The sequence below is a fragment of the Salmo salar genome, chromosome ssa29 (genome assembly GCF_905237065.1).
Source record: "Salmo salar chromosome ssa29, Ssal_v3.1, whole genome shotgun sequence".
NCBI lineage: Eukaryota > Metazoa > Chordata > Actinopteri > Salmoniformes > Salmonidae > Salmo > Salmo salar.
In genome coordinates this window covers 6,694,057-6,717,549 of record NC_059470.1, presented here as the reverse complement: position 1 = coordinate 6,717,549, position 23,493 = coordinate 6,694,057, and the positions used below count along the sequence as shown (strand labels likewise).

The 23,493-nt window shown below is 44.4% G+C and overlaps 1 pseudogene; it reads left to right on the top strand.

Annotated features, from left to right (window-relative positions):
• Positions 1-448: 448 nt before the first annotated feature.
• The window catches only part of LOC106590047 (ribonuclease 3-like), a 160,488-nt pseudogene continuing 137,443 nt past the window's right edge, over positions 449-23,493 (top strand).

Sequence of the window (23,493 nt, the reverse complement as noted above, 5' to 3'; positions counted from 1 at the left end):
CTGCCTGGTCTTCCTACGGCCCTACAGACTGCGGAAGCCCTGTTTACTCACGTCTTCCGGCACTACGGGGTGCCTGAGGATATAGTGTCTGATTGGGGTCCCCAATTCATATCGAGAGTTTGGAAGGCGTTCATGGAACGTCTGGGGGTCTCGATCAGCCTTACCTCGGGTTTTCACCCCGAGAGTAACGGGCAGGTAGATAGAGTCAACCAGGATGTGGGCAGGTTTCTGCGGTCCTATTGCCAGGACCGGCCGAGGGAGTGGGCGGCGTTCGTGCCCTGGGCCGAGATGGCACAGAACTCACTTCGCCACTCCTCCACTAACCTCTCCCCCTTTCAGTGTGTATTGAGGTACCAGCCGGTTCTGGCGCCATGGCATCAGGGTCAGACCGAGGTTCCTGCGGTTGACGACTGGTTCAGGTGCGCGGAGGAAACATGGGAGGCCGCCCATGTTCACTTCCAGCGAGCTGCGCTTCGCCAGAAGAACAGCTTCCGCCTTCCCAGCCGGAAGCTGGGTCCGCGGTTTGTGGGGCCATTCAAAGTCCTGAGGAGGGTGAACGAGGTGTGTTACAGATTACAGCTTCCCTCTGATTACCGTATTAACCCCTCGTTCCATGTGTCTCTCCTCAGGCCGGTGATGGCCAGGAATCTGAGGTGCGGGAGGACCCTCTACCCCCTCTGGACATCGAGGGGGCCCTGGCGTACTCCGTTTGTTCGAGGCGGCAGGCAGGGGGCCTTCAGTACCTTGTGGAGTGGGAGGGGTACGGTCCGGAGGAGAGGTGTTGGGTTCCGGTTGTGGATGTTTTGGTCCCTGAACTGCTGCGGGAGTTTCACCGTCGTCCTCGAGGCCGGTGTCGGCGCGCCGCTGGAGCCGCGCATCAAGGGGGGGGGCACTGTCACGGCTTCCACCGAAGTCGGCTCCTCTCCTTGTTCGGGCGGCATTCGGCGATCGACGTCACCGGTATTCTAGCCATCCGCCGCTCCATTTCTCATATTCCATTGGTTTTGTCTTGTTCCATTACACACCTGGTTTTCATTCCATAGTTACTGCATGTATTTAGTCCTCTGTTCCCCTCCATGTCTTTGTGTGTAATTGTTTGTTTGTTATGTGGATTATTGTCGGGCGCTTTACTTTTGCTATGTTCCGTGTTTTGGCACGTTATTGTTTTTATGTGCTGTCATTTGTAGAACGGAATTAAAGTGCGCCTGTTCACTACACTCTGCTCTCCTGCACCTGACTTTGCCTCCCGTACACACCCTTGACAACGCTTAACCAGCATGGCTACCATAGCATTCTACAGCGAAACACCATCCCATCTGATTTGCCCTTAGTGGGACTGTCATTTGTTTTTCAACAGGACAATGAATCAAAACATACCTCCAGGATGTGTTAGGGCTATTTGACCAAGGAGAGTGATGGAGTGCTGCCTCAGATGACCTGGCCTCCACTATCACCCAACCTCAACCCAACTGAGATGGTTTTGGATGAGTTGGACCGCAGAGTGAAGGAAAAGCAGCCAACAAGTGCTCAGTGCTGTTGTATTCGGCGCATGTGACAAATATAATTTGATTTGATTAGATGACATGAGACACATTTCACAGAACTTCCGAATGTAACAAATGTTTTTGATTTTTTTGTATCGAGAAAGTGCAGAAGTTTCGGTATACCATGCAACGCTAAACTAACATGGCTACCTAAATGTTTTTCACTGGCACCCAACAGTAGCAACCCATATAAAATTGGTGTAACACTGCCAAGTCAAAAGGTCGCAAATGTAAGTGTTTTGGTCACAGTCTCAAACCCTATGCATAGCTCAACACTCTTCTGTTCCATTTGGGAATGTACACAATTGTTCCGTCCCAGCCACACTGCTGATGGTGATCTTGTGTTTAAAGTCCTCTCCCTCTCTCTCTACTTTTGAAGGCTCATCTGTATCTGTCAAATATTACAGAGTTTGGGACTTTAAAGGCCTATGTATAGACAGAGATAGTCTCTCACGGTGTGACGTTCACTGTGGTCACGTGGGTCGTATTGGGGTATGGATTTAAAAATCCCTCATTCTGCCGTTGCCTTGTTGTTTTCTCATTAGCTGGGAATTTAGTTTGAAATGTCTGATACATCATAGTTGGACGGGAGCTATAATCCAGTTATAATAAAAACATTGTTTAACTATGTGTCGTTATTGCTTAAAATCAGGCTTGGCTGCACTGCTTTCAATGGGGAAAGATTGCTTCTGTACCTCCCGCTTCCCCAGGCAAATTGATGGCAGGCAAAGCCTGGCTGAATCAAGGCTGTGACCGAGAGAGTTGTGTGTCTGTGTGTTTGAATAGTTGTGTGGGTGTGTGTGTTTGAATAATGAAGCAAAATTCACATATGATCAATCATTTCAAATAAAGAAAATATTCAGTGAAGATTAAGCCCAGATTATCGTGGGATAATTTAAACAACACCTGCAAAAACCTTGCATCACCAGGGCCCCGGTGATTAGACAACCCCAAGCGCAGCAATATTAGCCACTGCCAGTTAGCCAGAGGGGTGGGCACCACTGCACGTTGTACGGCGGGCGGCCAGGTTAATCCTACAAAATGGACACTCGCTCAGACAACAAACAGCATGTAACTGGAAGATTAAACACGGAAGAGCGGGTTTATCTCCTTAAAGAGATTGGAGCCACTTAATGTTCAAAAGCCCTGGGTAAAGAGATGTTGGGTGTGTGTTCAGTGTGTTTTCCAGTGTGTGCACGTTACTCTGTGTGTGCGTTTGTGATTGTGTATTTACGTTCTCCTGCATGTGTGTGTGTGTTTGATGTGTCTGTTTTTTGGGGCAGCAGACCCTGCTTATGGAGATTCGGTTTTTATGAGTTTCCTTCAGAAGCTGCAACCTCTGTTTAACACCATGGTAATGAGTGTTCCTCTTTTCTTCCCTCACTCCCTCTCGCTCTTCTTCTCTTTCATCATCCCAGTTTCCATTGTGCAAAGTGATTCGTTTCAACATAGATTACACAATTCACTTTATTGAAGAGATGACACCAAAGGTCAGTAAAGCCCCTCATCTCTTTTATGTCTGTCTGTCTGTCTGTCTGTCTGTCTGTCTATGTGTGTGTGTTTAGTGTTCTCCAAACGGTCGCGTATCGCTCTCTGTGAACACATCCAAGGCCCATGTAACCTACAGTGCATTCGGAAAGTATTCAGACCCCTTGACTTTGTCCACATTTTGTTAAGTTACAGACTTATTCTAAAATTGATTACGTCTTTTTTTTTCATTGTCGATCGGCACACAATACACCCTAATGACAAAACAAAACCAGTTGTTTTATTTATTTAACTAGGCAAGTCAGTTAAGAACAAATTCTTATTTACAATGACGGCCTAGGAACAGTGCGTTAACTGCCTTGTTCAGGGGCAGAACAACAGATTTTTACCTTGTCAGCTCGGGGATTCGATCTAGCAACCTTTCGGTTACTGGCCCAATGCTCTATCCACTAGGCTACCTGCTGCCCCACAGGTATTTAGAAAAATTTTAAAAATACTGAAATATCACATTTACATAAGTATTCAGACCCTTTACTCAGGACTTTTATTGAAGCACTTTTGGCAGCGATTACAGCCTCGAGTCATCTTGGTTATGACGCTATAAGCTTGGCACACTTGTATTTTGGGAGTTTCGCTCATTCTTCTCTGCAGATCCTCTCAAGCTCTGTCAGGTTGGATGAGGAGTTTCGCAGCACAGCTATTTTCAGGTCTCTCCAGAGATGTTCGATCGGGTTCAAGTCTGGACTCTTGCCGTGTCGCTCAAGGACATTCAGAGACTTGCCCGAAGCCACTCCTGCATTGTCTTGGCTGTGTGTGTAGGGTCATTGTCCTGTTGGAAGGTGAACCTTCACCTCCAGTCTGAGGTCCTGAGCACTCTGGAGCAGGTTTTCATCATGGATCTCTCTGTACTTTGCTCCGTTCATCTTTCCCTCAATCCTGAGAAGTCTCCCATTCCCTGCTGCTGAAAAACATCCCCACAGCATGATGCTGCCACCATCATGCTTCACCGTAGGGATGGTGCCAGGTTTCCTCCAGACGTGGCGCTTGGCATTCAGGCCAGACTTCAATCTTGGTTTCATCAGGCGAGAGAATCTTGTTTCTCATGGTCTGAGAGTCCTTTAGGTGCCTTTTGGCAAAATCCAAGCAGGCTGTCATGTGCCATTTACTGAGGAGTGGCTTCCGTCTGGCCACTCTACCAAAAAGGCCTGATTGGTGGAGTGCTGCAGAGATGTTTGTCCTTCTGGAAGGTTCTCTCATGTGACTATCAGGTCACATCTTTTGAATTTTAAGATGCTTATGTTGATGTAAGTGCGACTGTGTGTGTCTGTCCATGCAAGCGTGTATGTGCGTGTGCGTGTGTGAGATAGTATTAACCCCTTTTTTTCCCCTATGTCCATGTTCAGAACTACTGTGTGAGAGGACTGAAGCTGTTCTCCTCCTATCATTCCAGGATATACTGGAGCTTTATGACTGAAAAACACCATACTGTCCCCTAGTGGTTAGAGCGTTGGGCCAGTAACCAGAAGGTTGCTGGATTGAATCCCGAGCTGACAAGGTAAAGATCTGTCGTTCTGCTCCTGAGCAAGGCAGTTAACCCACTGTTCCCCGGGCGCTGAAGACGTGGATGTCGTTTAAGGCAGCCTCTCACACCTCTCTGATTCAGAGGGGTTGGGTTAAATGCGGAAGACACATTTCAGTTGAATACATTCATTTGGACAACTGACTAGGTATCCCCCTTTCCCTTTTCCTAGCCTCTACCCTTCCCCCGCTAGACCCTAACCCCTAGCCTCTAGACACTAACCAGTATCCCCTACCTCCTGCCTGTTCCAAGATTTATGACTGAACAACGCATTACCCCCTATCTCTAGGCACTAGATCTGAGAGGGATGGGAAGATGTTTTCAGTGTTTTTGTTCTTTCCCCATGCAGGTCCAGAGTGGGACAATCATCCTCCTGGATGTCAGAAGTTCATGCCTAGCTTTGTCCGCTTCTTACCTGGTGAGTCACTGTCCTTCCTGTCTCGATCTATCCTTTACTTAGAGCACTCTGTCTCTCTCTGCTGGAGAACGTTGGAACTTGCTACTGTGTTTGAGTGGTATGTGCTTTGTCTGTGTGAGACACTATGCACACATGAGTTATTGTCGTAATGCATTACTAAGATTGAGAGTCATAGCTGTAGATTTTCTGTGTGTGTCAGTCCATGTGAACACTTGTAAATTGAGGTCAAGAAATGTTGCATTAGTGTTTATTAACCTGATTGTGTATTTGAACCTGTTCGTGTACTCTGTCTGTTTATCTCTCTAATAATTTGTGTGCCTTGTCTCATCTGTCTGTCTCTTTGTATATGTGTCTGTCAGTCTTGTTTCTCTTGTGTGAATGTGTTTGTCTTTCTCTTTGCATGCTGTCTATGTCTCTCTCTCTCTGACTCTGTGTGTCTAGACGGTCGTTAGGAGGTGCTGGTCCATAAACCAGCTGTTGCTCTACGTCCTGTCTATCTTCCCATCTCACTATCTCTGTGTATCCTCTGTCAGATGGTGGTAAGGAGGTGTTGTCCATGCAACAGGTGCTCTTCTACCTCCTGCGGAGCTCCAAGCCTCTGGTCCCTGAGGAGGAGATAGCTGATATGCTGCAGTGGTAGGAACTGGAGCAGCAGAAGTACACAGAGGAGTGCAAGGGCATGATCGTCACCAATCCTGGCATGGTAAGGAAAAGGCTGTTAATCAAATAGCACCCTATTCCGTATATAGTGCACTACTTTTGACCAGGTCCAATAGGGTACATGTGTGTGTGATTGACAGAATGCTAGATTGGAAAGGTTTGCACTTTTGAGTGGAAATCTCCTTGAATTCAGATGCTCTTTTTGTAACAAAATAACATGTCACTGTACTGAGACGATCTGGGGTCGTATCAAGCGTCTCAGAGTCGGAGTTCTGATCTAGGATCCGGTCGTCGCCCCCCCCCCCGTCCACCCGTCCATGTAAACTTATACATTTTGAGGTAAAAGTCAAAACTGCTCTTAAAACCTGTTGGGGCTAGGGGGCAGTATTTGCACGGCCGGATAAAAAACGTACCCCGATTTAAACTGGTTACTACTCTTGCCCAGAAACGAGAATATACATATAATTAGTAGATTTGGATAGAAAACACTCTAAAGTTTGTAAAACTGGTTGAATGGTGTCTGTGAGTATAACAGAACTCATATGGCAGGCCAAAACGTGAGAAGATTCCAAACAGGAAGCGCCCTCTCTGACCATTTCTTGGCCTTCTTGATCACCGTGCAAATACTGCCCCCTAGCCCCAACAGGTTAACGAGTCGGACGCAAAGGATTTATTTCAGACACCCGGCAATGTCCAAATCCCCGTCATTCACATGAAGAAGAGACAGAGAAATCAGGGATGTTGGTTGGGGTGCCTTGTAAGTATCAGACGGCGAGTGAGTAATCCGCCATTACCATCAGTCCTATTTGCCAACGTGCAATTGTTGGATAAAAAAATGGATGAGCTCAGATCAAGACTATCTTACCAACAGGATAGAGTAGATCATGATAAGCTGTAGACCACACTATTTACCAACAGTTTTCATCTACACTACCGTTCAAAAGTTTGGGGTCACTTTTTGTCAATTAAAATAACATCAAATTGATCATAAATCCAGTGCAGACATTGTTAATGTTGTAAATGACTATTGTAGCTGGAAATGGCAGATTTTTTTAATGGAATATCTACATAGGCGTACAGAGGCCCATTATCAGAAACTATCACTACTGTTTTCTAATGGAACGTTGTGTTAGCTAATCCAAGTTTATAATTTTAAAAGGCTAATTGATCATTAGAAAACCCTTTTTTTAATGAAGCTGCAAGTTGAGGACTTGTGAGGCATCTGTTTCTCAAACTAGACACTCTATTGTACTTGTCCTCTTGCTCAGTTCTGCACCGGGGCCTCCCACTTCTCTTTCTATTCTGGTTAACCTGTTAGGGCTAGGGGGCAGTATTTACACGGCCGGATAAAAAACGTACCCGATTTAATCTGGTTATTACTACTGCCCAGAAACTACAATATGCATATAATTATTGGCGTTGGATAGAAAACACCCTAACGTTTCTAAAACTGTTTGAATGGTGTCTGTGAGTATAACAGAACTCATATGGCAGGCAAAAACCTGAGAAGATTCTGTACAGGAAGTGCCCTCTCTGACCATTCCTTGGGCTTCTTGACTCTTTTTATTGAAAACTTAGGATCTTTGCTGTAACGTGACACTTCCTACGGCTCCCATAGGCTCTCAGAACCCGGGAAAAAGCTGAATGATGTCGAGGCAGCCCCTGGCTGAAAAACATTAGCGCCTTTGGTAAGTGGTCTATCAGAGGACAATGAGACTGAGGCGCGTGCACGAGGCGACCCCATGTTTTTATTTTCTCTCTCTTTGTACTAAAACACAGATTCCCGGTCGCAATATTATCGCTTTTTTACGAAGAAAAATGGCATAAAAATAGATTTTAAACAGCGGTTGACATGCTTCGAAGTACGGTAATGGAATATTTAGAATTTTTTTGTCACGAAACGCGTCGGGCGCGTCACCCTTCTTTACACTTTGGATAGTGTCTTGAACCCACGAACAAAACAGAGGATATTTGAACATAACTATGGATTATTTGGGACCAAACCAACATTTGTTATTGAAGTAGAAGTCCTGGGAGTGCATTCTGACGAAGAACAGCAAAGGTATTTAACATTTTTGTTATAGTAAATCTGACTTTGGTGAGTGCCAAACTTGGTGGGTGTCTAAATAGCTAGCCCTGTGATGCCGGGCTATCTACTTAGAATATTGCAAAATGTGCTTTCACCGAAAAGCTATTTTAAAATCGGACATATCGAGTGCATAGAGGAGTTCTGTATCTATAATTCTTAAAATAATTGTTATGTTTTTTGTGAACGTTTATCGTGAGTAATTTAGTAAATTCACCGGAAGTTTGCGGGGGGTATGCTAGTTCTGAACGTCACATGCTAATGTAAAAAGCTGGTTTTTGATATAAATATGAACTTGATGGAACAAAACATGCATGTATTGTATAACATAATGTCCTAGGCGTGTCATCTGATGAAGATCATCAAAGGTTAGTGCTGCATTTAGCTATGGTTTGGGTTTATGTGACATTATATGCTAGCTTGAAAAATGGGTGTCTGATTATTTCTGGCTGGGTACTCTGCTGACATAATCTAATGTTTTGCTTTCGTTGTAAAGCCTTTTTGAAATCGGACAGTGTGGTTAGATTAACGAGAGTCTTGACTTTAAAATGGTGTAAAATAGTCATGTTTGAGAAATTGAAGTAATAGCATTTCTAAGGTATTTGAATAACGCGCCACAGGATTCCACTGGCTGTTACGTAGGTGGGACGATTTCGTCCCACCTTCCCTAGAGAGGTTAAAGCCAGTTTGTGCTGTTCTGTGAAGGGAGTAGTACACAGCGTTGTACGAGGTCTTCAGTTTCTTGGCAATTTCTCACATGGGATAGCTTTCATTTCTCTGAACAAGAATAGACTGACCAGTTTGAGAAGAAAGTTCTTTGTTTCTGGCCCTTTTGACCCTGTAATCGAACGCACAAATGCTGATGCTCCAGATACTCAACTAGCCAAAAGAAGGCCAGTTTTATTGATTCTTTAATCAGCACAACATAATTGCAAAAGGGTTATCAAATGATCAACTATCCTTCTAAAATTACAAACTTGGATTAGCTAACACAACGTGCCATTGGAACACAGGAGTGATGGTTGTTGATAATGGGCCTCTGTACACATATGTAGATATTCCATAAAAAAATCTGCCGTTTCCAGCTACAATAGTCATTTACAAAATTAACCTGTTAGGGCTAGGGGGCAGTATTGACACGGCTGGATAAAAAACGTACCCGATTTAATCTGGTTACTACTCCTGCCCAGTTACTAGAATATACATATAATTATTGGCTTTGGATAGAAAACACCCTAAAGTTTCTAAAACTGTTTGAATGGTGTCTGTGAGTATAACAGAACTCATATGGCAGGCAAAAACCTGAGAAGATTTCATGCAGGAAGTGGCCTGTCTGACAAGGTGTCGTTCTTCTTGTCTCTGTTTATTGAAGAGTGAGGATCTTAGCTGTACCGTGACACTTCCCACGGCTGCCATAGGCTCTCAGAAGGCGGCAAAACGCTGAATCGTGGCTTTGCAGGCTCTGGCTGAAACAAAGTAGCGCGTTTGGGTAGTGGCTGGTTACAGTGCTGTGAGACTCAGGCTCGTGCCCGCGTCGACCGAAAGCTTTGTTTTCTTTCCTCTGTTTAGCTAAATGGACATTCCCGGTCGGAATATTATCGCTTTTTTACGAGAAAAATGGCATAAAAATGGATTTTAAACAGCGGTTGACATGCTTCGAAGTACGGTAATGGAATATTTAGATTTTTTTTGGCACGAATTGCGCCATGCGCGCGACCCTGATTTACCATTTCGGATAGTTTCTGGAACGCACGAACAAAACGCCGCTATTCGGATATAACGATGGATTATTTTGGACCAAACCAACATTTGTTATTGAAGTAGCAGTCCTGGGAGTGCATTCTGACGAAGACAACAAAAGGTAATCAAACTTTTGTAATAGTAAATCTGATATTGGTGAGTGCTAAACTTGCCGGGTGTCTAAATAGCTAGCCCGTGATGGCTGGGCTATGTACTTAGAATATTGCAAAATGTGCTTTCACCAAAAAACTATTTTAAAATCGCACATATGGAGTGCATAGAGGAGTTCTGTATCTATAATTCTTAAAATAATTGTTATGCTTTTTGTGAACGTTTATCGTGAGTAATTTAGTAAATTGTTAGTGAATTCGCTGGAAGTTTGCGGGGGGTATGCTAGTTCTGAACGTCACATGCTAATGTAAAAAGCTGGTTTTTGATATAAATATGAACTTGATTGAACAAAACATGCATGTATTGTATAACATAATGTCCTAGGGTTGTCATCTGATGAAGATCATCAAAGGTTAGTGCTGCATTTAGCTGTCTTCTAGGTTTTTGTGACATTATATGCTAGCTTGAAAAATGGGTGTCTGATTATTTCTGGCTTGGTACTCTGCTGACATAATCTAATGTTTTGCTTTCGTTGTAAAGCCTTTTTGAAATCGGACAGTGTGGTTAGATTATCGAGAGTCTTGTCTTTAAATAGCTGTAAAATAGTCATATGTTTGAGAAATTGAAGTAATAGCATTTCAAAGGTTTTGAAAATCGCGCCACAGGATTCAACTGGCTGTTACGTAGGTGGGACGAATTCGTCCCGCCTGCCCTAGAGAGGTTAACAATGTCTACAATGTATTTCTGATCAATTTAATGTTTTTTTAATGAAAGAAAATGTAATTTTCTTTCAAAAACAAGGACATACCCTAAAATGTAATAAAATATAATATTTCATACGGAAAGAAGTATGTTCAATAGGAAAACGATATTAGCAGGTTCGTGTCCACTGTTACGGAGTCTAGTTGATAGGTAATCGTCTAGCCGGACTGTTCCCCGGACTCCGCGTGTAGTGATTTGTACAATGCATGAACAAGGCTATTGAACTAGACATTGGTGTCTGTCTTTATTTACTTTATCCAATATATCATACTGAAACATGGTATCAGAAGTGGCTCGAAAACCACACGTTTGTTATTTTTGTAGCTAAGTACAGTATAGGCGCAGTTACATTTACATGCATGAATCCATTGGGGCTGTACACTCAAGAGGGGAAAAATGGTTTGTGACACTACGATTACACAACAAGCAACAACAATGTCAACTGGATTCCGGTGCTACATGCAACGTAATGAGCTACAAAGACAAAATCAATCTGGCACCTGACACACATCTATTGCCCAGCGACACTAGACTAAAGCTGTACTCAGGAGAGCTAATGAGCTCTATGGGCACCTTTGAGACCGAATGTGTTATTCGGGGACGCAAACACAAGCTGGAGTTTGAGATTGTGAAAACCAGTCAACATCCTCTCCTCTCAGGCTCTACATGCGAACGCCTGGAACCGATGCAGTGCACTGTACCAAATGACCTGCACATTGTGGATCATGTCCAGCATGGACCCCTGTCCAAAGAACAACTAATCAGCAGATATGATGATGTATTCAACATGCCCGTTAAATCAGTGCCTGGGGAGGTACACTTTGAAGTGGATGAGAGCATCACTCCAGTCGAGTGTGCTCCTCGCAATGTTCCACTTTGCAATGAAAGTGGCTGTGAAGGCCCAGCTGGACCAGTATGAGGCCGATGGCCACATGACATCTGTGACCGAACCAACTGACTGGATCAGCAATATGGTCATAGTGAAAAAAACAGAGAAGCTGAGGGTCTGCATCGACCCAAAGCATCTGAACCAAGCACTGAAATGATCCCACTACATCATGCCGACACTAGAGGATGTCCTCTACAAGCTTCCCAAAGCCAGGATTTTCACCTTGGTGGATGCCCGAGATGCATTCCTTCAATGCAAGCTGGACGAAGAAAGCAGCTTCATGACTACCTTCTGGACCCCCTGGGGTCGGAAACGCTGGCTCAAGCTCCCGTTTGGTGTCTCAGTGGCGCCTGAGGTATACCAACGCAAGCAGCACGAGTTACTGGCTGGGCTCAAGGGCATTGAACCCATTGCCGATGATGTCCTGATCGTAGGCTGTGGTGACACAGACGAAGAAGCAGAACGCGACCACGATGTGAAGCTCCTGGCACTGATGGAGCGCTGTCGATCAGTTAAACTTCGTCTTGGCCTGAAGAAGCTGCAGTTCAAGGTGAAAGACGTCCACTTCCATGGCCACATTCTCTCGGCAAAAGGCCTGAAGCCGGACCCAGACAAGGTCCGAGCGATCGAAGAACATGCCAAACCCGTCTGATGCAAAAGGAGTACAGCGTCTCATCGGTTTTGCAAAATATCTTCCAAAGTTCATGCCACACCTATCAGCAGTCTGTGAGCCTCTGCGCCGGTTGCTGGACAAAGACACACAATGGCACTGGCTACCCAAGCACGAGGCCACGGTGCAGGAGATGAAATCTCTGGCTTCATCCATGCCAGTGTTGCGCTACTATGACGTCACGAAGCCTGTCACAATCCAGAGCGACTCCAGCCAAAGGGGACTTGGATGCTGCCTTATGCAGGAAGGCCAGCACGTTGCGTTTGCCTCGAGAGCGCTCACCCCCACTGAACAGAACTATGCACAAATTGAGAAAGAGTGCCTCAGCATCGTCTTCTCCTGCCAGCGATTCCATCACTACTTATATGGTCGAGAGCTGGTCACCGCTGAAACTGACCACAAACCACTCATTGCCATATTCAGTAAACCTCTCCTCAACACGCCCAAGAGGCTTCAAAGCATGCTCCTGACTCTGCAAAACTACAGCCTGAAGGTTATTTACAAGCCAGGACCAGACATGTACATCAGCGACACACTGAGCAGGGCAACAGCACAATGTACAGGCAGAGGCACTGCCTATCAGAGGCAGGCCATCTGTTCGCTACAGCAGGAACAACAAGATGTTCAACAGATCAATCAGGCAGACTACTTAAACGTCACAGATCACCGCCTAGCCCAGATCAGGCAACACACTGTCAAGGACGAACACCTACAATCACTGAAGTCCATGGCTCTCGCAGGTTGGCCATACCTGAAAGAGGAGACACCTTTCACAGTGAGAGAATACTGGACCTTTCGAGATGAGATCAGCGTGCAAAATGGCGTCTTGTTCAGAGGTCAGAAGGTCATTATTCCCAAATCACTACGTCCAGAGATGCTTACCCGCATACACTCCAGTCACGTTGGAGGTGACGCATGCTACCGAAGGCTCGTGAAACATTATACTGGCCAAACATGCAAGAAGAAATTAACCTCTCTGGGCTAGGCGGGACGAATTCGTCCCACCTACGTAACAGCCACTTGCAGCCTGTGGCGCGATTTTCAAAACCTTAAAAATCCTATTACTTCAATTTCTCAAACATATGACTATTTTACAGCTATTTAAAGACAAGACTCTCGTTAATCTAACCACACTGTCCGATTTCAAAAAGGCTTTACAACGAAAGCAAAACATTAGATTATGTCAGCAGAGTACCAAGCCAGAAATAATCAGACACCCATTTTTCAAGCCAGCATATAATGTCACCAAAACCCAGAAGACAGCTAAATGCAGCACTCACCTTTGATGATCTTCATCAGATGACAACCCTAGGACATTATGTTATACAATACATGCATGTTTTGTTCAATCAAGTTCATATTTATATCAAAAACCAGCTTTTTACATTAGCATGTGACGTTCAGAACTAGCATACCCCCCGCAAACTTCCGGGGAATTTACTAACAGTTTGCTAAATTACTCACGATAAACGTTCACAAAAAGCATAACAATTATTTTAAGAATTATAGATACATTACTCCTCTATGCACTCGATATGTCCGATTTTAAAATAGCTTTTCGGATGAAGCACATTTTGCAATATTCTAAGTACATAGCCCGGCATCACAGGGCTAGTTATTTAGACACCCACGCAGTTCAGCCTTCACCAAAATCACATTTCCTATAAGAAAAATGTTCTTACCTTTCTTGTTCTTCGTCAGAATGCAGTCCCAGGACTTCTTCTTCAATAACAAATGTAGGTTTGGTCCCAAATAATCCATCATTATATCCAAACAGCGACGTTTTGTTCGTGAGTTCTAGACACTATCAGAATGGTAATCCACGGTCACGAGCATAGCGCATGGCGTGACAAAAAATGTCTAAATATTCCATTACCGTACTTCGAAGCATGTCAACCGCTGTTTAAAACCAATTTTTATGCCATTTATCTCGTAGAAAAGCGATAATATTCCGACCGGGAATCTGCAATAAACTAAACAGCCGAATTAAAATAATCCACGGGGGCTAATCGCGCACACTCCTCACTACATTGTCACCTAATGGGACACTTGAATAAGATGATAATCTGTTTCAGCCTGAGGCTGCCTCGTCAACCTTCATGATTTTCCCGCGTCCTGAGAGCCTATTGGAGCCCTGGGAATTGTCACGTTACAGCTAAGATCCTTACTTTTCAATAAACAGATGCAAGACGCACGACTCCTTGTCAGACAGGCCACTTCCTGCATGAAACCTTGTCAGGTTTTTGCCTGCCATAGGAGTTCTGTTATACTCACAGACACCATTCAAACAGTTTTAGAAACTTTAGGGTGTTTTCTATCCAAACCTGAACAATAATATGCATATTCTAGCTTCTGAGTTGGTGTAGGAGGCAGTTAAAAATGGGCACATATTTTTTCCAAAAATCTCAATACTGCCCCCTAGCCCAAACAGGTTAAAGACTTTGTCAGCAACTGTACCACATGCAACGAGTACGCTCATGAACAGCAAAAGGAAACCATGATGTCACACGAACTGCCCACAAGGGCCTGGCAAATTGTCAGCATGGACTTATTCAGCCACAGACAAAAGGACTATCTTCTCATTATTGATCACTACTCTGACTGTTGGGAAATTGAACTGCTCCCTGACTTGTCTGCAGAGATGGTCATAAAGCTCTGCAAGGCGCAGTTTGCAAGGCAAGGTCAGGCTGACAAGATTATCACGGACAATGACCCACAATTCACTTCTCAGTTTAAGCGTTTCACCTCAGAATGGGAGTTTGACCACGTGACCTCCCCTCCAAGACACCCAAAAGCAAATGGCAAGGCAGAGTCAGCTGTCAAGATTACCCATGGAAAGCGATCTTACAGTGGAGGAACACACCCACCGAAAACATGGACAGCAGCCCAGCACAACGCCTTCTGTCCAGACATCTGAAGACTACCATCCATGTAGCTAACAAGCTACTTGAGCCCTGCGTCATAGTTGGCGTCACGGACAAACTGCGTCACAGAAAGCAGCTTGCTAAGTGCTTCTACAACCGGACTGCTCGAGACCTACCAGAGCTGGAGGTGGGTGAAACGATAAAGATGAAACCGCTGCTGGGAGACCACACAGGACTTTGGAGGCTGGGCACGTGCCTACAGAGAGTTGCACCACGTTCTTACCTGTGGATGTTGGTGGCTCCCTCTATCGTCAAAATCTGGTGGATCTGCGTGTAGCAGAGCAGACAAACCGGAACACGCCATACACTCACCTAGATGAGCTGGATCACAGTCCAGGCCTAAGGGTAAGAGGCGCAGAATTGAGACATGAGCCAACTGAAGGTGAGGCTTCTACCCCACCAAGCTCTCCAGCTCGTGGCCCTAATCCTATCCCTGTCAGAGCCCATACGTACTCACGGGTGGGTCGGCTGTGCAAGCCACCGGACAGGCTTACTCTGTAAGCAAAAGACTGTGTTAACTTACATCTAGACGTTCCGCTAGCGGAACACCTGCTCCAATATCCAATGATAGGCGTGGCGCGAATTACAAATTCCTCAAAAATACAAAAACTTCAATTTTTCAAACATATGACTATTTTACAGCATTTTAAAGACAAGACTCTCCTTTATCTAACCACACTGTCGAATTTCAAAAAGGTTTTACAGCGAAAGCAAAACATTAGATTATGTCAGCAGAGTACCCAGCCAGAAATAATCAGACACCCATTTTTCAAGCTAGCATATAATGTCACAAAAAACAAAACCACAGCTAAATGCAGCACTAACCTTTGATGATCTTCATCAGATGACACGCCTAGGACATTATGTTATACAATACATGCATGTTTTGTTCAATCAAGTTCATATTTATATCAAAAAACAGCATTTTACATTAGCATGTGACGTTCAGAACTAGCATTCCCACCGAACACTTCCGGTGAATTTACTTAATTACTCACGATAAACGTTCACAAAAAACATAACAATTATTTTAAGAATTATAGATACAGAACTCCTCTATGCACTCGATATGTCCGATTTTAAAATAGCTTTTCGGTGAAAGCACATTTTGCAATATTCTGAGTACATAGCCCAGCATCACAGGGCTAGCTATTTAGACACCCAGCATGTTTAGCCTTCACCAAACTCCGATTTACTATTAGAAAAGTTTGATTACCTTTGGTGTTCTTCGTCAGAATGCACTCCCAGGACTGCTACTTCAATAACAAATGTTGGTTTGGTTCAAAATAATCCATAGTTATATCCAAATAGCGGCGTTTTGTTTGTGCGTTCAAGACACTATCCAAGGGTGACGAAGGGTTACGCGCCCGACGCGTTTCGTGACAAAACATTTCTAAATATTCCATTACCGTGCTTCGAAGCATGTCAACCGCTGTTTAAAATCAATTTTTATGCAATTTTTCTCGTAAAAAAAGCGATAATATTCCGACCGGGAGTGGTGGTTTTCGTTCAAAGAGAAAGAAAGTAAACATGGAGTCGACTCGTGCACGCGCCTCAGTTTCATAGTACTCTGACCGGCCACTATCCAAACGCGCTAATGTTTTTCAGCCAGAGCCTGCAAAGCCACGATTCAGCTTTTTGCCGCCTTCTGAGAGCCCATGGGAGCCGTAGGAAGTGTCACGTAACAGCAGAGATCCCCTGTTTTGGATAGAGATATTCAAGCAGGCCAAGAAATGGTCAGACAGGGTACTTCCTGTACAGAATCTTCTCAGGTTTTGGCCTGCCAAATGAGTTCTGTTATACTCACAGACACCATTCAAACAGTTTTAGAAACTTTGGAGTGTTTTCTATCCAAAGCTAATAATTATATGCATATTCTAGTTTCTGGGCAGGAGTAATAATCAGATTAAATCGGGTACGTTTTTTATCCTGCCGTGAAAATACTGCCCCCTAGCAATAACAGGTTAACTTGTTCTCTGTTAATAAAAAAAGAAAGAATAAAAAAGAAAGGAAGATGACAACTGAAGTAAAAAGAAAATGTCATGCTTTTTCAATTGTTATGACTTGATTGTTAAGAATTTAATGTTATGCTGTTATGTTTACACTTTCTATTGAAAAGGATGATGTTACGGAGTCTAGTTGATAGGTAATCGACTAGCTGGACTGTTCCCCGGACTCCGTGTGTAGGGATTTGTACAATGCATGAACAAGGCTATTGAACTAGACATTGGTGTCTGTCTTTAGTACTTTATCCTATATATCATACTGAAACATCCACTTCATCGCACATACTGTACACTGATTTCCAAGTCCGAGTCCCTGTATCAAAACTCATTATTCTTCCTTGTTTGGGAATAAACAAGCATGAAACCTTGAACAAAGACTACTGATATCTAGTGGAAGCCATAGGAATTGCATACTGGGAGCTAGATTTCATTTTTTATCTATACATTCCATTGGAAGAGCATGGGCTTTCAAATAATATATATTTCCGTCTGGTTTTTCTTTGGATTTTCTCCTATCTAATGTGTTATAGTCTCCTACATTATTTTAACATTTCTACAAATGTCAGAGTGTTTTCTTTCCAATGGCACCAATTATATGCATATCCTGGCTTCAGGGCCTGAGCAACCGGCAGTTTACTTTGGGTCCGTCAGTCAGCGGAAATTTAGAAAAATAGACCCTATCCTGAAGAAGTTGAATTACTTGTTATTTTTCTTAATTTTTTTATTTTTATATATATTTGTTTATTTTTTACCTCAGTTTATTTCAGTAAATACTTTCTTAACACTTATTTTTCTTAAAACTGTATTGTTGGTTAAGGGCTTGTCAGTAAGCATTCCACTGTATGGTCTACATGTATTGTTTTTGCCATATGTGACAAATACAGTTTGAGTTGATATGGGCCCTGGTCTCATAGTGTTTGTGTTGTGTTGTTGTTTCAGAAGCCCAGCTCGGTGCGTATCGACCAGCTGGACAGAGAGCAGTTCAACCCAGAGGTCAACACCTTCCCCATCATCGTCCACTTTGGGATCTGGCCAACGCCGGCTCAGCTAAGCTGGGGACCCCCAGTAAGATCTTCCCTTTACCCCTCAAACCCCAACCGCCCCGCACCACCCAGGAACTATACTTCCCCTGTCCCGCTCCCCACAACCCCCGGCCCAGCTCAGTTACACTGGGGATCCGCAGTAAGACCCCAACCACTAACCACCCAGGATCTAGATTTATACTGCCCCCAGCCTCTCATCCCTGGCCACAAACACTACTGCATAGTCCCCTTCCTCAGACACACTCCTTCCACTTCCCTTTCCCCGGTGCCCCACACTCCTTATTTAAGGAGCCTCTCACAGGACGGGTTGATGGTGGCACTCTTCTGTGTTTGTTGAGAGAGAGAGGGGTGTATGTCGTAGAGAGACAGGGAGGTAGAGAAAGAGTGGTGTGACATTTTCACATGCGTCGTCACGGGTCCTAAGGTTCCGCTGGGCAATGTCGCTGTGGGAGCGACACTGTCTGTCTTGTGAAAAGTAAAGACAAGCAGACACACACACACAGACAGTGTGAAGGTGGAGGAGTGGGAATACTGTACTGTGCCTGTGCATAATTACCAAAAGTATATTACATTTTCCTCTTCCATCGTCTCCAAGGTGTAGAGAGAAGCAACAACAAACAAAACAAAGAGCCAATCAAAAGTGAAACTCTTCAACTAGTTTATGTTTGTTCACTGTGTCTGTTATTATAATCTGTTTGTTATCTGTATCCTTGTCACATACTACAAGGAGATCCCAAATGTCATTCTATTCCTTTTATGGTGAACTACTTTTAATCAGAGTCCTGATAAAAAGTAGCGCACTACGAAGGGAATAGCGTGCCATTTGGGACACATCCTTAGATGCCAATGACGAGGGATGGAAGGCTTTATAGCCGGGAAACAGGAGATCTCGTTATTATGAAGCCCCATCATTAGTGTGTTTGTGCTCAGACCTTTGTCCTTTGAGTAACGCTGATTTCTGTCTGTCAGAATTTTAGGGATGTCCGTCTGCGTCCGCATATTTCCCCGCGGTCATGGATACACACACACACACTCACACACACTCCCCTTGGCCATGTCAAACCTCTCTGATCCACAGACGACACATTTGTTGACGAACGTGGACATGATTAACAGGAGGTCGCAAACGTGGAAATGAAATAAGATGGAAAGCACCGGAACATTCCTGCGACATAATGAGGGAAGTGAGGGCAGAGCTGTCTTTAATTGCATTGATGGCAATGCCACTGAGAGGGGAGCCACGAAGGAGAGAGAGGACACAGACACCGCTTCATACGTTAAGGTGCCCCTTCCTGTTCCCTTACTTTAGAAATTAATGTTTAGGGTTGTTCTAACCCCAGTATCTATAGAGAGCCACAGGGAGAGGGAGTGAAATTAAAAAAGAGAGGGGGAACGAGACAAGGGAGAAGCGGATGGTGGTAAATGAGCATTTACTGGAGAGCGACGGCAGGCAGGCAGTATATGTTAATAAGCTTGTGGCAGACACACACACACACCAGCCTGTCGTACCTTGAGAGCACAGAGCGGATCTTCTGAAATGTCATGTGAGCAGGTTGGGGAGGGAGGCCTCTCAGGCTGCAGCTTTAACCTGCTCTCCTCTCCTCCGCAGCCTCCACCTGCGCCGACCGTACGCACGCCGTTAGGCCAGCGGTGAGCCGATAATCACAGCGGTAAAGCCGTCTCAGTCTCTCTCCACACCGATCACTAATGAAGTCTCCCTATTAAACAGCTTTAATTCTAATTCCCCTCATCTCCACCATTCCTCTCTCTCTACCGCGGGTTGCTCTCTTGCTTTCTCTCTCTCTACACCACAGGTTAAAATTCTCTGGCTCTATCTCTCTGGCTCTTTGGCTCTCTGGCTCTCTGACTCTCTAGCTCTCTGACTCTTGCGCTCTGTCTCTCGCACTCTCTCTCTCACATCCTCTCTCTTGCTCTCTTTCTCGAGCCGGGCCGCATGCCAGTCATATAATTGAATAACTTGGCCTCTAAATGAGGAAAAGCTTTAATGGAGCGGCGTGGTCAGAGCCCTCAGTCTATTATTACTAGAGTCTGGCAGTCCGAGGGGGTTTTCAATGGTCCGTCACTGTGTCACCTTCCCCAAATTGATGTCCTTTTCAAATAAATTGTAATTCAAATCAATTGTAATTGGGGCATTTGGAGAGATGTCCCTTCTCTTGTCACACACACATGCATGTGGTTTAACTGCAGCATTTTGCAGAAGAGTGACTAGTGAGTGAAGTAGTGTTACAAGCAGTGCTCATAAACTATTTTGTGTTTACTTCCTGGTGGTTGAAGGCGACCTCTCTGGTCAAAAACAAGAAGAAACCAGCCCCCCCCCCCCCCCACACACACATACACAGACACTCACACAGTGTAATTACTAGAACCATCTAACACCAGATTGTAGCCTTGTGCTGCAGAGCTGAGGTCTTGATCCATTCACTGCCTGTAGCTTCTTTTCACCCTTGCAGATTCTTCTTAGGCTACTGCTATTAGTCTCTCCTCACAGTCACTTTATCTCCAGAGCACCATGTGTCTGGCTAGTAATTTACTCCTTATTAAAGACCAAATCCACATTAGGGGAAACAGCGCCACTGTTCGCTCCACAGTGACTTAGTTTTTTTGTTGTTGATGAAAACGGAGAAGGGTAGCATTCTAGCTAGACTAGCTTTAAACCCTTAGAGCACTTTGAGCCCCTATAGTGCTTGTTTATCCTTCTAGCTCTGGTTGCTCTTGCTGCCTTTGTTGGTCCTACATGTAGTTAGTGTCTGCAGTACCTGCTGTCGAGGCTTTTGTAGCTCCAGGTCAGTCAGTGGTCCTAAATGTGTTTGTATAGTATGTTTATTTTTTTATGTTTTACCCCCTTTTTCTCCCCAATTTCGATCTTGTCTCATAGCTGCAACTCCCCAACGGGCTCGGGAGGCGAAGGTCAAGTCGTGTGTCCTCCAAAACATGATCCGCCAAACCGTGCTTCTTAACACCCATCTGCTTAAACCGGAAGCCAGCCGCACCAATGTGTCGGAGGAAACACCGTTCAACTGACGACCGAAGTCAGTCTGCAGGCGCCCCGCCCACCACAAGGTGTCGCTAGAGCACAATGAGCCAAGTAAAGCCCCCCCCCAGCCAAACCCTCCCCTAACCCAGATGACGCTGGGCCAATTGTACACCGCCCTATAGGACTCCCGATCACAGCCGGTTGTGATACAGCCTCTAGCACTGCGATGCGGTGCCTTAGATCGCTGCGCCACTCGGGAGGTGTGTGTATAGTATTTTATTAGGATCCCCACACATGACATAAAATGTATAGACAACTTCATCAAAAAGACAGAACTACATACATTTAAAATAAGTATGCATGTTTTTATTACATTTACATTTTAGTCATTTAGCAGACGCTCTTATCCAGAGCGACTTACAGTAGTGAATGCATACATTTCATTAAAAAAAAAACATTTTTGTACTGGTCCCCCGTGGGAATCAAACCCACAACCCTGGCGTTGCAAACACCATGCTCTACCAGCTGAGCCACACAGGACCATACATGTATGCTTTCATAATCATTTGATTAAAAGATGCTACTGAAAGATAAATGTGAAATTGTGCTAAGCTTTGGACCTGCTAATAAAATGAACAAGGTCCCGTTAATCAGATTAAGTTGTTTCGGCAGGTAGCCTAGTGGTTGAGTGTTGGGCCAGTAAGGTTGCTTGATCGAATCCCTGAGGTGACAAGGTAAAAATCTGTTGTTCTGCCAATGAAGAAGGCAGTTAACCGAATTATTATAATAAAAAAATATATATATTTCACCTTTATTTAACCAGGTAGGCCAGTTGAGAACAAGTTCTCATTTACGAATACAACCTGGCCAAGATAAAGCAAAGCAGGTCGACACAAACAATAACACAGAGTTACACATGGAATAAACAAACGTACAGTCAATAACACAATAGAAAAAAAGTCTATATACAGTTCCCCGGTAGGCCGTCATTGTAAATAAGAGTTTGTTATTAATAACGTTGGATATGAGCCAGGGGCTTGGAATGTTACTAAGACAGGAAAAGGCAATCACATGGTTGCGGTCAGTGATACGGGTGGATAGCTGTGGATTAGTGAGGAATGGGAGCAGAGGTCATGACAGGTCACATTAAGGGAGAATGAACAGTTACTTAACTCCCTGCATATCAACAAAAATGTCATGTTTAGAGAAGAGGAGGAGACTCCACCTAAACTGAATGTCTGCATGCAGTTGTTGGGGTTGCTACGTACGTTCCTACATTTTCATGTGTGTGTTGACAGGCAGTGGTGTCTGAAGCAAATCAGAGTGGCCAGCCAGGGGCCGTGGATCCTCCATCTGGGGTGGAACACACTGCAGTCGTTGTAGAGGCAGACGGAGACACCATCTGGGCTTCTCTCTGCAGCGAGAGCCCTCTACACAGGAACCTCCACTCCTCACTTACCCTACAGTAGCTACGTCCAAAATGGCACCTGGTTAAAAGTAGTGCACTAAGTAGAAAATAGAGTGACATTTGGGGATGCACACATTAAACGGCCATACTGTCAGTCACAGAACTAGAGCACCAACCATCAACCTCCACTAACACTAACAAGCCCTTCTTTCTCTGATGAGATGAAAGGCCTCTCTCTATAATTTAAAGGCACATTTTATACTCGGTTCAGCAGAAAACAACAAATGAACGTTTACCGGACCTGTGGATGAACAAGTGACACAAACGACTTGCAAACACACAAACACATGCTCGCACACGTACACAAAAACACACACTCCTAATGATGTTCCCAGGGGGTTGTGGATAATAAGAGTGTTGCTGAATTGTTATAGCTGTGTGAAGACTCGCTGACATGGCTAGCCCTTGGAGCTGTGATGGCTTGGTGTGTGTTGAACTAATTGCTCTGTGGGTTGACTGTGGGAATATCAGTAATCATTAGCGACGCTGCCTGAGCTCCTAGCCAGCACTACCTGGGAAACGGGCTAATTGACTGAGCTCAGGGCACACAAGCACACAGATGATCACAAAATGTAAGACAAGTTGCTGAGGTGGAAACCATTAAGTTCACACTTTAGAGGGAAGAAACTCCACACAATTCAAGGTTGCTACGTTCACATCTGTGGCTGAGTTGAACGCATTAGAGGGAGCCAAGGACCTTATGTGAAACTCCCATGGGATTCGGATTCATTTTATATGAGCAGGAGTGTAACTTTTTTTTTTAAGTATAATTTACCAGGCAAGTCAGTTAATAGGATAGGGGGCAGTATTTTCACGGCCGGATGAAAAAACGTACACGATTTAAACTGGTTACTACTCTTGCCCAGAAATGAGAATATGCATATTATTAGTAGATTTGGATAGAAAACACTCTGAAGTTTCTAAAACTGTTTGAATGGTGTCTGTGAGTATAACAGAATTCATATGGCAGGAAAACAGCTTATCACATGCTTCTAAGTACGGTAATGGAATATTTTGAATTTTTTTGTCACGAAATGCGCTCGCGCGTCACCCTTCGGATAGTGATTTGAACACACAAACAAAATGGAGGTATTTGGATATAACTATGGA